Source organism: Falco punctatus (assembly GCF_963210335.1).
Source record: "Falco punctatus genome assembly, chromosome: 7".
In the NCBI taxonomy this organism is placed as follows: Eukaryota; Metazoa; Chordata; class Aves; order Falconiformes; family Falconidae; genus Falco; species Falco punctatus.
Window position 1 is genome coordinate 26,286,781 of NC_137587.1, and position 13,316 is coordinate 26,300,096.

The 13,316-nt window shown below is 36.7% G+C and overlaps 1 protein-coding gene across 20 annotated transcripts in view; it reads right to left on the reverse strand.

Moving 5' to 3' along the window:
* The window catches only part of LRRC4C (leucine rich repeat containing 4C), a 548,895-nt gene that overhangs the window by 87,300 nt on the left and 448,279 nt on the right, over positions 1-13,316 (reverse strand). For 14 of the 20 annotated variants that reach the window (XM_080396367.1, XM_080396365.1, XM_080396369.1 and 11 more), the window contains one exon: positions 1-13,316. This exon is cut by the window's left edge; it is cut by the window's right edge. The exons of 3 other annotated variants lie outside the window; for them this stretch is intronic. The gene's annotated coding sequence lies outside the window, so the exon portion shown is untranslated. 3 more of the 20 variants (XM_080396373.1, XM_080396371.1, XM_080396379.1) reach the window with 2 other exon arrangements.

A 13,316-nucleotide genomic window follows, 5' to 3' on the forward strand; every position in this document is an offset into this window, starting at 1 on the left:
TGAAACTAGAAATACAAAGTCCGTAAAATTTAAATTGAGGGTTCTTTGTCCCAAGGCATGAATACTGTGTATCCTTGCTCTTTGAAGAGAATTGAACCCGGACTGTCACTTTTTGCTTTTAGTCATGGTGCATAACAACTGTCTCTCATTTACTCACATCTCATTCACATTTATTCAAGAAGAATTAAACTAACTAGGAATAGAAACTTACACTGTTTGGATAAGCTTATGGTAGCATAAGACAAAATACAATGATCTTTAAAAGGAAATCCACATTTTAAAAATAGTAATTTTTAAATTTTAGCTCTTTGAAAATATTGCAGATTAGGATTTTTAAAATATGTATGCATTTCTACTTTGGCACCAACTTTCTGAGGAAGGAGAAATGTTCAATTTAATTTATTTTCCACCTGGTAACAGGCGCTTACTTCATTCTAAAGATGACTGATATGCTGATCACATTTAAATGCAAGAATATATCACTAATTAGGCCAGCATTTTCCATTCACTTCTGTTGTATTTAGGCAATACTTGTTCCGAAGAATGTTCTAGTTTTTCACCCATATTTAGAAAACGTATTGTGTATCATGGTGAGATAGTCTGATTCCTGCCAGATATGAACAAAAAGGCAACACAACGTTAGATAATTTTAGTCATAATGATACCATTCAGTCAAATCACAGTTATGCAATGCTATGTTTTCACAGCATTCTGGAGTTGTGGTAGGATACTAATTTCTTGGCATTGCAGCCCAATTATTTTCATTTATGGATTCAGAGGGTGGAGGGAAACTTGCCATGCTAAAATTCGAAGCAGCCCTTTAGCTTTCTACTTTCAGTCCCTTGTTGTACATACACTATTACCGTAATAGCGAAACAATTCTGTTATTACAGAAGAGGCAAATCTGACTGATTTGAAAAAAATCAATGAACAATGTCAGGGATTTTTGGACAAATAGTAAAGGAAGGGAGTATAGGGCATAGAGGAGTCATGTCTGAAGCAGATCTGCTTTGTGGAATGCAGACCAAAGCAAAAATGCAAAAAAGAGGATCATCTTGTTCTCTTTATCAGCCACAGTTTATGCAGATATCTCTTAATCTAACACCCACCACAAAGATAAAGAAAAATGCAGTATGTTTTGGAGATAGAGTGTCAATTATTTTCTTAAATTCCTAGACAGTCATGGCTCTGACTCATCCAATTTACTCAGTTTAATAAAATAAGACCCCGTGGGAGTAGCCCATTGCAAAATTCACCATAACTATCTTCTGCCTCCAATGTGAGAAATGAATTCTGAACATGTGGACAATTTCTCCTTTATTTGCTTAATTGACTGTTGAGGTACCTCTAAAGAAATTCTGTCCTTATCGCTCTGGCAACATTGAATTTAAGCAATGCACAAAACTTTAATAAGGAACTCTGAATTAATGCAAACCTTTTCCAAGACTTTTAAGAGGATGAAGTAATGCTAAGGTTAAAAACAAAAAAAAGGCATAACAAACTGGATAATTATGAGATCAATAAACAATTAAGCAATTCACAAAAGCTATTCAAAACACCTTTCTTAACATGAAGACTCCATGTTAAACACAATTCTTAGAAGATATGTCATGTGCCAAGCTAAGACAAGCATGCTGGTGATACTGATTTAGGTGTCTTAATTGTGTTGTTACCTCCACAGACAGCTCTAAGGAAAAAGGAAAAAAAAAAAAAAAAAAAAAAAGAAAAAGAAAAAGAAAAAAAGGTCATAAACCTAGCACTATGTTTTTCCCCTGCCAGACATCCAATTGAATTTTGTTTTACTGAATTTGCAATTTATAAGCAGTGATTCATGTATAGAAACGGTAAACTGTGATAGGAACCTTAAATTCAGCTAAAGATCTGCACTTGGAAAGCCTTTCTCAAATACCAGTTTTTAGTCATCAGAGCATTTCTAATTTAGTAAGAGACATGCCTTCCTATGCAAAGTCATGCCAACTGACAAGATGAGAAATGGAGACATCACCAAGCCCTTTGGTTGTGCTGGGAGCTTCATAGGGGCAGGTTGGTCACCGTAAATTGTCCTTAGCTGTGAATTTCACTTTCCTCCTGAGACTCTGAATCTCTTGACCTCTGAATCACATTTCAGAGTCCACATACTCTCCCAGGCTCTCTATCTGCTCATTTGCAGAGCAGGGAGGGGATTAGTGTCTGCATAAATAGAGGGGAGGTTTAAAGGAGATGATTGGGTATCAGAGAATTCATTACCATTTCAATAAAAATACCTAACACCAGTTGCTGACTTTATACCTTTCCATACATTTTTGCAATGCCTAGATAAGCAAATTTAACATAGGAGAAGCAAAGCAAGTATTGTCATGACTAAATATCTCCCACAAAAGTTAAGGCCAGCTGTATCAGGTCCCAGCCCTTAACACAACCAAAATTTTTACAGGCACTTGCAGATATATAATATACTTGGCAATTAGCTGTCTAGATCTTTGACACTGAATTGGTCCTAAACTTCCACAAAGAAGGAGTAATGCAATCAGTTCCCTAGGTTGAAGGAAAAAAGAAAATCTATATATTCATGGGGCACTACAGAAACCTTTAATCTAGCAGTGGGAAGTGGTTTATCTACTAAACACGCAAGTTGACACATCAAGAAGTCAAATGGAAGCAAAGTTGTGAATTATGACAAAAAGAACTTCATAGTTTTAAAGTTTGTAAACTACTCTGACATTGACAGAGTAGGTAGAATTTCAGAGTGTCTAGAGAAAAGAGTTTGGGCATTGTGCTTTTCAACCATTCCAGTGTATAAATGGAAAATAAATGAATAATAATTTCAGTGTAAAATACGTAGAAAGCCTGAACAGATTTTACTTGAATACTCCTTATTCACTTGATTAGAGCTAGTATATCAAAGTAACATTTGAATAAGATCATGTTTGCAAGTGTTTACTCTTAAAAGTAAGTCTTGTCAGGCTTGCAATCTTGCTTAATTTTAAGGAAGGAATTTTTTCTTTGTTTGTTTGTTCCATTCAGTGTATGCCTGAGGTAAAATAAGTCAGGAGGAAAAAAATCACTAAGAGTCTTAATATAAAATAGTTAGTGGTATTACAAAATTGCTGGCAGATCAGGAAAAAAACTTTCTTCAGAATGGAAAGATAAGAAGTTTTTGACTTATGTCTCCAAAATTGTTTCACTAATGGAATATTTAAAGATAAAATATGTACATGTTCTTTTGTTTTCCTCTCTTACTCTGCACTGAAGCACTGTGCTTTATATATGGTGATACTGACTGCAATAAAAATCGTGCTTACAAAACGCCTTATATTTAAGGACCTCTCATGCAACTGAAAGCTTTAGTTCACATAACCTCTTAAATCCCACTCCCACTTCTTAAATTATATGAAACTGGTTTTAATGTCTGAACTCTTACAAATGGAGAGTTATGGCTGCAAAAATTTTGGAAGGATTTGTCCTGCAATATGCAAAAGTAATTTCTCTTAAGTTACAGAGAGGTAAAATGGAGCACATGTAGTCTGTGTAATTTGTTTCAAACAATTCATCAGAAGCCACACAAAGATCAGAGTCAAGGAATCTTTGGTGGTGAACACTACAGTAGATAAGACTGTCCATTCGACTGTATTTAAAGGTCTCTCCTAATTGCATTTAGCCTTTAAAAGTTATCATTTGATGTGGTAGAGGGTGAAAGTGGTGATACAAGATATCATATTTTTTCTTGCCTTTGGAAGGTGGGGAATATTTTCATTACTTGTTGTGGAAAAAACTTATTCATTCTTAAACCTTCCTCAAAGCAGTTACTTTTTTACCTAGCTGCCATATAGTAAATGTTATAATTCCTGTGAGATCTACATGACTACTGTGTGGAGATTTCTGTCCCTTTTCTACACAGAAAGTTATATAGAAGGAGGTCTTTTGCTATATATAAGAAAATACTATTTCCTGCTATTTTTCTATAATGCAACCACCTGTGAAATGAATCATCACTTTAATATGTATTAAGGCCAAATGCACTCCAAAACTTTCAATAGCAATCTGCCCTCTTGAACACACACACACACTTATATGAATACATAGCTTTAGTAGTGGAAGTAGTTCAACTCATAGAAAATTAATCTGACAGCTCCTGTAGTACATCTTTTCCTCAATATAGAATTTGCTTTAGTTACAGTGAGGCTGCATTCTGGTCTATAGCTCCATCTGCGTGGAAAAGCTAGCAAGAACAGCAAGTTTTTAAACTGTTCTTTAAAAAGAGCTGCAGAAATTCTCAGAAACAGTCAACTGTTAGCTTTTCTCCAGTCCTCAGACACCTCTCCCAACTGCCATGACCATTCAATGACAGTCACAGTCTTCAAGAGACCTCTGACACCAAAGGTCTCCTTGGAAGCTCAGCATGAGAAAAAGAGCTTCTGAACTCTGCTGCCACTGGGAGGGGATGAACTATTGACGGGCAACATCTGTAAAGAACTCTAGTCAAGGAGTGAGGAGCAGCTCACAGCCAAAGTTAGATCTCCAAGAAAGCAAACTGAATCCATGTTGGCCTCTGAAGTCATTTGGCTGGTCCCACGGTTGGTCAGTGGTTTGAGAAGAGTTTACATGAACCTCTGCCAAGGGACTCTGAAGAAGCAACTAGAACAGAGAAGAGAGAAAGGGACCATCCCAGACAGTGTCTGCTAGACTTAGGTCTTGGTTTTCCAACTCCCAAATGACCACCTATTGTAATAAGTTAATGGAACAGTGGTGCAAAGTTTAGCTACACTTAATTGATTTCTTATTTGATTTAAAATGTAAGGACTGAAACATTGCATAAAGCACAGTCAAGAAAATGAGGGATATGTAAAAGTATGCCTCATCAAGTTACAAAATGCTGGAGGAGTTAGAATACAAATAAATACATTATACGAAAATTATCCTAGATGATCACTTTTGTAGGATTTCAATAGTAGGGGAAGTTACTGGCTTCAGTGGGAGCCATAAGGGAGCAGTAAGGAACACATAACTTCCTTCCCTGAAAATCCGTAACCATACTATGTGGAACATACATGTGGAATAAAGAGTAACAATGAAGGTAGGGTATGAATTTTCAAAATGCTGATTACTACACTGACTATCCCGACAGACATTCTTAGTCTGTGCTTTGGTATAATGTAACCCAACATGCAGCAGCTATGCTAGCACTCAGTGCAAGTTCAGTGCAGGTTAGTGTGTTATACTCGTGCCATCCACATTGTTTTCTCCCATAAGCAAGCATGTGAGATCACTTCATTCATTTTTATAATCCTGCAAAACAATGATTATCTATCCAAAGCCTGGGTACAGCAAAGGGTGCAAGAAGGAGCACAATGTAGCGTAGAATAGCAAGGTCAGAAGTATAACTTTGTCTCTAACCTCATCCTGAGTGTCCTAAAATTAGGAACATTTGAAAGGTCAGCAGGCTTTTTGTGGTCCCTGCAGTATTGAAAAGGGGTGACTGAGTCTGCAAAGGATTCAAGTTCCCATGATCTTGTATAAAACCATTTCACCTATGTTAGGAGAGCGCAAAATACTAGACTTTCACTTTTGTACTGTCTGAATTCCATCACTCAGTGATAAATGACAATACAAGCCACAAGGAGAATCAAGCCTAATAAGTCCTAGTTTTCCTTTGGAAACACTGATACAACAACTCTGAACAGCATCTTATGAAACCACATTACAAGAAGAATATGCACTATTATCTTACTCAGTGATAGATTAAATGGTAAAGAGGAGACAATTAAATAGAGTATCAAATAATATACCATCGTTTCACATTTTTGTTAGCTATAGTTGATATATACAGCATGGGTGGAGAGTAATAAGTAGTGCAAAGAAGGTTAAAGATGAAAAAGGAAGTATGATTGTTACAATCTGTCACTTCAAAATATGCCTTATGCACATCTGTACTGCTGAGGCATCACAGATGGGGAAAGAACTCTGGAAGCAATAATTAGGTCAAGTTCTCCTAAGACTTGCAATTTTGGTGATTTTTTTCAGAAAGGGTGAAAGAAATAAGGACTGGATATCTGAGGACATAGAATCTGTTAACAATTTATAGTTGATAGCAATTGCATGTAGTTACCTCTGAAGGAATGCCCTTTGCTACCTCAGACAATACTTTCTTACAGTCCATGACCTCTCAGGCTAACTACATTCAGCTGTAACAATGAAATTGCCCACTACTCCGGGAAGACTTTTGAATACAGGAAACACAGTTTACATGAAAAATCGACTTGGATTATGAAACACACTATGAAACTCAAAACTAAACAGATAAAGTCACCACCAACCTCACCTTTAAGTATGAAATATGTATCTTTGTTTTAGATTTCCATCTGTATTTTTTTCCAGAAGAGTTCAGAACAAACCACGTCCAAGAAATCAGGTGAAGAGTAACTAGAAAGATGGGAAGACAGCCCACTGAGACTGAACATATTTTCAACCTATGCTACCAAAAGCTATTACGCAGAGATACAGGGGCTAACTTATTTAATGCTTTCCTCTGTTCTGTCTTCCCAAACCAAGTACATGCATTAGCAAAAGAAGTAAACAAGTAAAACAAAGTCCACAAACTGAATTATTTTATGAAGATAGAAAATTACATTTCTAGTCTAAAATGCTTAACAACCATTCACAGCAAGAAAAAATGTGGACAGAGCAATGTTTAGTGGCTTGTAAGCAGAGGGAAACAGAGAAGGATATACCAACTTAGACACCTCTATATTTAGCCCATCTCAGACTTGGAAAGAAGCCTGGCACCAGGACCAACTATGGCAGGAGTTCCTATCTGGATTCATATCCAGAAGCCTAAGCTAGAAAAAAGCTCTGGGACATTTTGGCTTTAGGTGTTGAACTCCTGTGTCAGCTTAAACGATGGGCTTTTTCAGGCTGGAGGCCCAGGCTGCTGATTAGTCAGCGTTTCAGAGGTACGACATGCAAAGCTTGCAAATCTCTCCACTCTAAAGAGAACTATGAAGGAGCCAGACACTTGATCACAAAACTAAGTTAGTGGGTGGGCTACTGAGTGGACAGGTCAATATGCACAGTGAGTACCTGTTCGCCCTCAGCATGACCTTCAAAATTACTCTCCATAAACATTTCAGATTTGACAAATTAATAATTTCAAAGGATGTTTTTCTAACTAACCCAAACAGAAATCTGAGGTACTGAGATTGAGTCAGAATACTGCCACAAAAAGCAGATCACCCAAAAACTTCTTGGGCCTTCTGTTAGCACTCTCAGCAGAGAGGGAATGAGGGACTGTGCAGTGAAATAATTTTGGGGTGTTCTGTGCATTCAAGCTAGACATGTTTGTTGATGACAGGATTGGAAGTTTGGTCATGAATGTGCAGGCTACATTCCTTTTACCTGCAGAATCACAGGCTGAGGGTACAGGGGACTCAGAACCACCTAGTCTGCCCTTCTGAATATCAAAATATACAAAACACAATAAAGCATATTTCACTACAATGGCCTTTCACAAAGACCCAATATGTGTACATGGACTCCGAGAGATAGAGAAAATGCAGCTTTGTCAAGCAGTTTTTAAAATGGTGAATTATTTTCACCATTAAAAAATCTACCCTTAATTTGTAATCTGAATTTATAAGACCTCAGATTCCAACTATTTCTTCTTCTTATAGTTTTATTCTAGAAAGCATTTAAGCATCTATCTTTTTCCCTCATACAATAATCATATCAGTTCTCAAGTTTCTTAATCAATAGACTAAAGTTTGAGCACTGAATTTTTCCTTTTTTTTTTTTTCCCCAGCATCAGAGTGGTTTTGTGTCTCTTTTCTTCCTTTTTAACATAATTTTCAAAATGTGGACTAAGTAAAATGTAAATAGCATCCCAGTTTTCCCACTGAAATTTTTAAAATCACTATTCTATTTCCCTGCTTATTCATACAACATAGTCTTTTTTAACAATATCACTTTGGGAACTCATACAGAATTTCTTGCCTGTTACGGTCTCAAATCCTTTTCAGACTTGCTTTTACAGACAAATGTCCCTCATTCTGAAAGGTATATCTTGTATCTGTCCTTCTCATACATAATATTTTGCATCCAACATCACTCTGCACACCTGTCTTATTTATCATGCTGATGCTTACTGTTGCAAGGAAAAACTTATCAAATCATGTGATTTAAATTATAGTGACTTAAACTATAACCAACATTTAATAAACTGGCACTCACTGCCAGCTCAGGATCAGCAATACAGCAGATAAACCATAATATTAGATACTTACAAAATGACAATAAACACCTAAAAACTTCTAAACACCTCTATAGAATTAATCCCCCAAAGTAATATCACTCAGATCCTCATGGACCACATGGGTTACAAGCACATCCTCACTTCTGGGAGTGCAGGCTCCCCTACTTGCTCACTCCTTTCAAGACATGGGTGGTCCAGCCCTGTAGGGTCCCATGCTATCTGTTAATGCACAGGCCGGGAAGAAAGCACTCAGAGTTTACACATGCATTTACAAAGTGTGGGTCCCTGCGTGTTGCACCTTGTGCAGTCAGTAACTCCACTGGCTCCTTACAGTATCCAATGCAGAGGCAGCTCAGTCAGGCCAAGCCAAAGGTTGCAAGGACATGGGGCAACATCTGGCAGTGTCAAACAAAATTTTTTGCTCTGTTTCTCTCACCTGCCTAGCCACTCATGCTTAAAAAGTTTCATGTTTCTTTTATACTTTTTTCCCAAGATTTGTTTCAGAAGTTTGGTTTGGGTTTTGGGGTTTTTTTTTAGGTTTGGGGTTTGTTTGGGTTTTTTGTTTTGTTGTTGTTGTTTAAATTCTCCTCAAAAGCATCATCAGTTTGGTGACATGCCCCCTCAGTTATCTTGGCCACACAGTTCACCCTCATGTTCCCATCCCAACAGCCAGCTGTGGGCCCTACATTTAGGTTAAGTGTAATTCTCTGTCAATGATCTGTCTAGTTCATTGATACAAATATTGTAAAAATGTTACAATATCTGTATAATTTGTTCAAATATATTTCCCCACAACACTTAGTTTTGAATATCTGACCAGTACTTCCAAGCTATTTAAGTATCCTATGTAATTCAAAGTTTAAGTGCACTATATTTAGATAGTAACTTCTATCTACCAACCTTTCAGCGTCATCCAAGAGTCAAAGTGTTTGCTTGATAGAAAATACTTCCCATAATAATGTACTATTGCAATTAAACATTTCCCCTGCATTAATTCTATATCAGCTGAATCCTGTGTTGGATTTTCTGTTATTTTACCTACAAGTTATGTCAGACTAAATGGTTAATGATTACCTGGTTCATTGCACTTGTATCATCGGAATGTTTTCTAGATATATATTCTGGAGTACTCTTTGGAAAAGTATAAAGAGACTATTGATCTAAAAATATTTACCCCTAATAGAAGTTTTCCAATATCCTTTAACTTGCTTTTTCTTTTCATAAGAATTTTTAATCATGATTTTTCCAGGTAATAAATAGAAATACTTCTCAGTTCTGCATCACTACTGCCAATAACTCTTCATAGGATAACTCCAATAAAAGCAAGAATAAGAAGAAGGATAGTCCCTCATTTCTAGTATATTCTAAGCCCACCATTTTACAGCTTTTTTTCTTTTTTAATAGGCCTTATCTCTTTTCCTCTTTTTTTTTACCTACTATATAGTGCTTTGTTTGATTTGGGTTTAATTGCTAAATTTTGGCATCATTTTGCCTTGTATCAAAGACAGGCTGAGAGTTGAATGTGAACTCATTTATGATTTGGGTTTTTTTCTCTTGCAAAAGAATATTTTCCTAGAAACTGTCCAGTTCATATTCACAACCTTCTGTTCATATGTTCTCTCCATCAATTTTTCTTATAATTTTCCTCAGGTTTAAAAGATAGGTCTTTCTGAAGCAGCATCATTGGCTGCATTTTACCTTTCATTTGCTATAGGCAATCATCAGCTTCATCTTTCTCTGTCACAAAAAAAAGAAATCTTATCTAGATGATACTTTAAATCAGATGCAATACCTTTTGTGATAGGAAACTATTAGCTATATTTTCTGCAATTCTAAATGACATTCTACTACTGCTGCATGAGATGTTTATACATATCCCCAAAAGTGAAATTTCCCATTAAGAAATACAATTATTTTTTTCCACATATGTGGAAAGTTACTTATGGACTAAGCCATCATCTGCTATGGTTTCATTCAGCAGTCTTTAACGGTTACCTCCAGGCCTTTCCTTAATGTATACAACTCAATCTTCAGGGCCAGACTACTCAGTAAAATGTACATTACAGAAAGAGGGATATCAACATGAACATTCACTGAAGGTGAGGTTTTTCGACCTCAAAAGAGAAATCCATTATGGTTTTAATTCCCTGCACCACATACAGTCGAAATTCACACGGGCGTTAAATGCAATAAAACTCTTATTGAAGTGGTAGACTGCACTGCATACGAGCAACCTGAAAGGCTAATGGGGTCACCACCCTTCCCCTTGAGTAGCTGTTGTCATCAACAACCCCAACAAAAATGAACCTCAGTTCTTTAAATGATGTAACAAATATAAAAGCTTGCCTCTGGAAAAATAATATATAACCACTTGTAGAAGAACCTGCCTGTCCAATAAGGGCTCACAAATAAAGCACTGGCAGAGAAAATTGTTGTAAAACCAGACAGCTAAGTAAAAAATCCTTAACACAACACATATGCCCTTTGGCAAAGAAGCTCATGGAATTTAATAAATTTTTGCACACTTCATTTGAAACTTGCATGCATTGATGGAGGAAAAACTATAGTTCCTTAACTTAACCCTTCTCTGTCCTTGAAGATCTTCTTCTATAGCCTTTAAAAAGCAAACTATTACATTTTTTGCTAAACTGACATGTCACAATATTCAGTTATTGATGTGAGTAGATAATGCACAGAGATTACACTACCACCAAATTCTCTAACTCATGACTGAGGATTCAGCCCTAAAGTATGACATTTTACAAAATATCTTGTTTTGTTAATACAGATTTATGTTTTGCTGTGGCAGTAACAAGGACCAGATTGCTTAATTATCCATCAATTATTACATTATACACAGATAAAAAAGAAACATTAATACCTGGAACGCCATCACAGACTCCAAAGAGAACATGGAACATTTAGAAATTTAAAAGTTTATAGCATATTAATCCAAAATGGTATTTGGATCATCTTTTTATGTCTGCAAATATAAATACTTATTGTTTATTTCTGGAACTAAAACAAGTTTTGTACTTCATTTAGGAGAAAGAAAAAATAAAACAAAAAAGCCACAGAGCAGGATCAATCCTGATGAAGTAATTACTAAAGCTCCAGTTGAGATTAGCTGGAGCAGAACTGGGTTTATCTTTGCACAATGACAGAACAGAAGAGAAAGAAATGTAAAAAGAATGAAACTGGTTGTATGAAAGTGTTACTACAGAACCAACTACTTCATACATGTTGCAGTGCTGCATTAGAACAGAACAACAGGCATTAGCGAATAAAAATCAAAACTATCCTTTTAATTTATTCTCTGCAAGACAGAATTCACACTTACACCAGTTTATGCATAGCCTGTCACCCCAGCCTCTTCCACTTGTTCACTAATAGTTGGGTTTGGAGATTAAAGAGAAAGTAAAATGTTGGTTTATAGCTGATGAGGACCCAGTAATTTTCATCCCTAGCTCCTTACTTCAAATTCCAGCCAAGACAATGGAATCTGATAAGCTTCAGTGATTTGATGCCTGGGCAGTAGCCCAGTGCATGAGAAGTGAGGTGAGCACCTCCCATCCCCACTCCAGCTGGCCACCTTTGTTGACATCTCAAAGACACTGGGGAAAGTTCAAGGTGCATGAACAGAATTAGTGCCTGCCCAAGTTCTTAAGGCAATCTTTTGCTTAAGATCATGCCTGAAGTACAGTGATAAACAGTGTGAGGAAACCTGCACTGTTGTTACTCACGCTGCACTCTGCTTATCAATAAACCCACTCTTTATGTGCTTGGCTGTATTTCCCATGTAACATGGCACATTAGTGAAAAGACTATTGCCGTGAAAGTGAAGAAGTTTGTAAGCAAAAATCAAATGTGCCGGAGATGTAAACTACGTTAATACGTTCTGAAAATTACTGCTACTGGCTTTCAGGGTTAGGCCTGACCCTTAGAGCAATCATTCTTATATATATAGTGAAGGAAAAACACCAACTCCTGGGCCTTCTACAAGTCAGTGCTATACATGCTATAGTGTCCATACAAACATGAAAGGAAACCACATTCATATTTCTGAGGATTATTTTAATGCACAGGACTGTTTAGATCCCATAGCTGCAAATAATGGAAAAGAGATCCCTCAAACACAAAGAGCATTACTGAACGCTCAGAATTGCTACTGGTTCACAGAAGAAAACTCATTCATCTAACTTAACTTGCTGTGATACTTCAGAGTAAGCTTTATGTAGTTGCATGTGAAACCGTTGATGCTGTAGTTTTTTTGCTTTGTTTTGGGGTTAGTTGGTTTCCTTTATAATTCTCCTGCTTTCCTGGTTTTATTGCTCCCCCACAGTTCTGACCTAACAAGTACAAGCTCTGCAGCAAATACTATGGGAGATTTTATTCAGTGGTCTGATGCTGCCTCTCTCCCTTTCACAAGCAGCAAGGGTAAATCTTGTCTCAGAACTGTGAAAACAGAATTTCAAGAGTTCCTACAGTGGTGTTAGTATTTGAATTTACAGAAACTCTGATATACACCTGAAATGCATTTTTATCTGCCCAAGGAATAGATTCAGTCCTGAGAAATTAATTGTTGTTTCTAATTGTCAGCGACTGCTACAATTTGCTTGCCTGCAGCTATCCAATTAACATAACACCACTACACAAAATATTGTAATATGCTCAATGTCCTAACAACAAGAGTCTCACACTCCACTCCTATCCAACAATTTCCTCCTAATTGGGTTTCCAACATATTAGAAAATGACAGCGAAGAACATACAGACAGACATATGCAAACAGATAACACAATCTTCAAACACCTTTTCCTATTGCTGTGCAAAGTTCTGTGGCAATATCCCTGGTCGTTGTGTATATTGAGAGAGAGAAAAACAGTGAGAGAGGGAAGAAAAGCTCAACTCCAGAAGTGGAAAACATGTAACTTGTGCCCTGAGATATTGCTATGGCAACATTTAAACAATGAACAGAAAGCCCTGCAGGATTCTGCTCTTGCTTCCTTGGATACCAAATGTAAATCCTGATTCTCTTTTATTGTGTGCATGCACAAGCATCTGATTTTTGC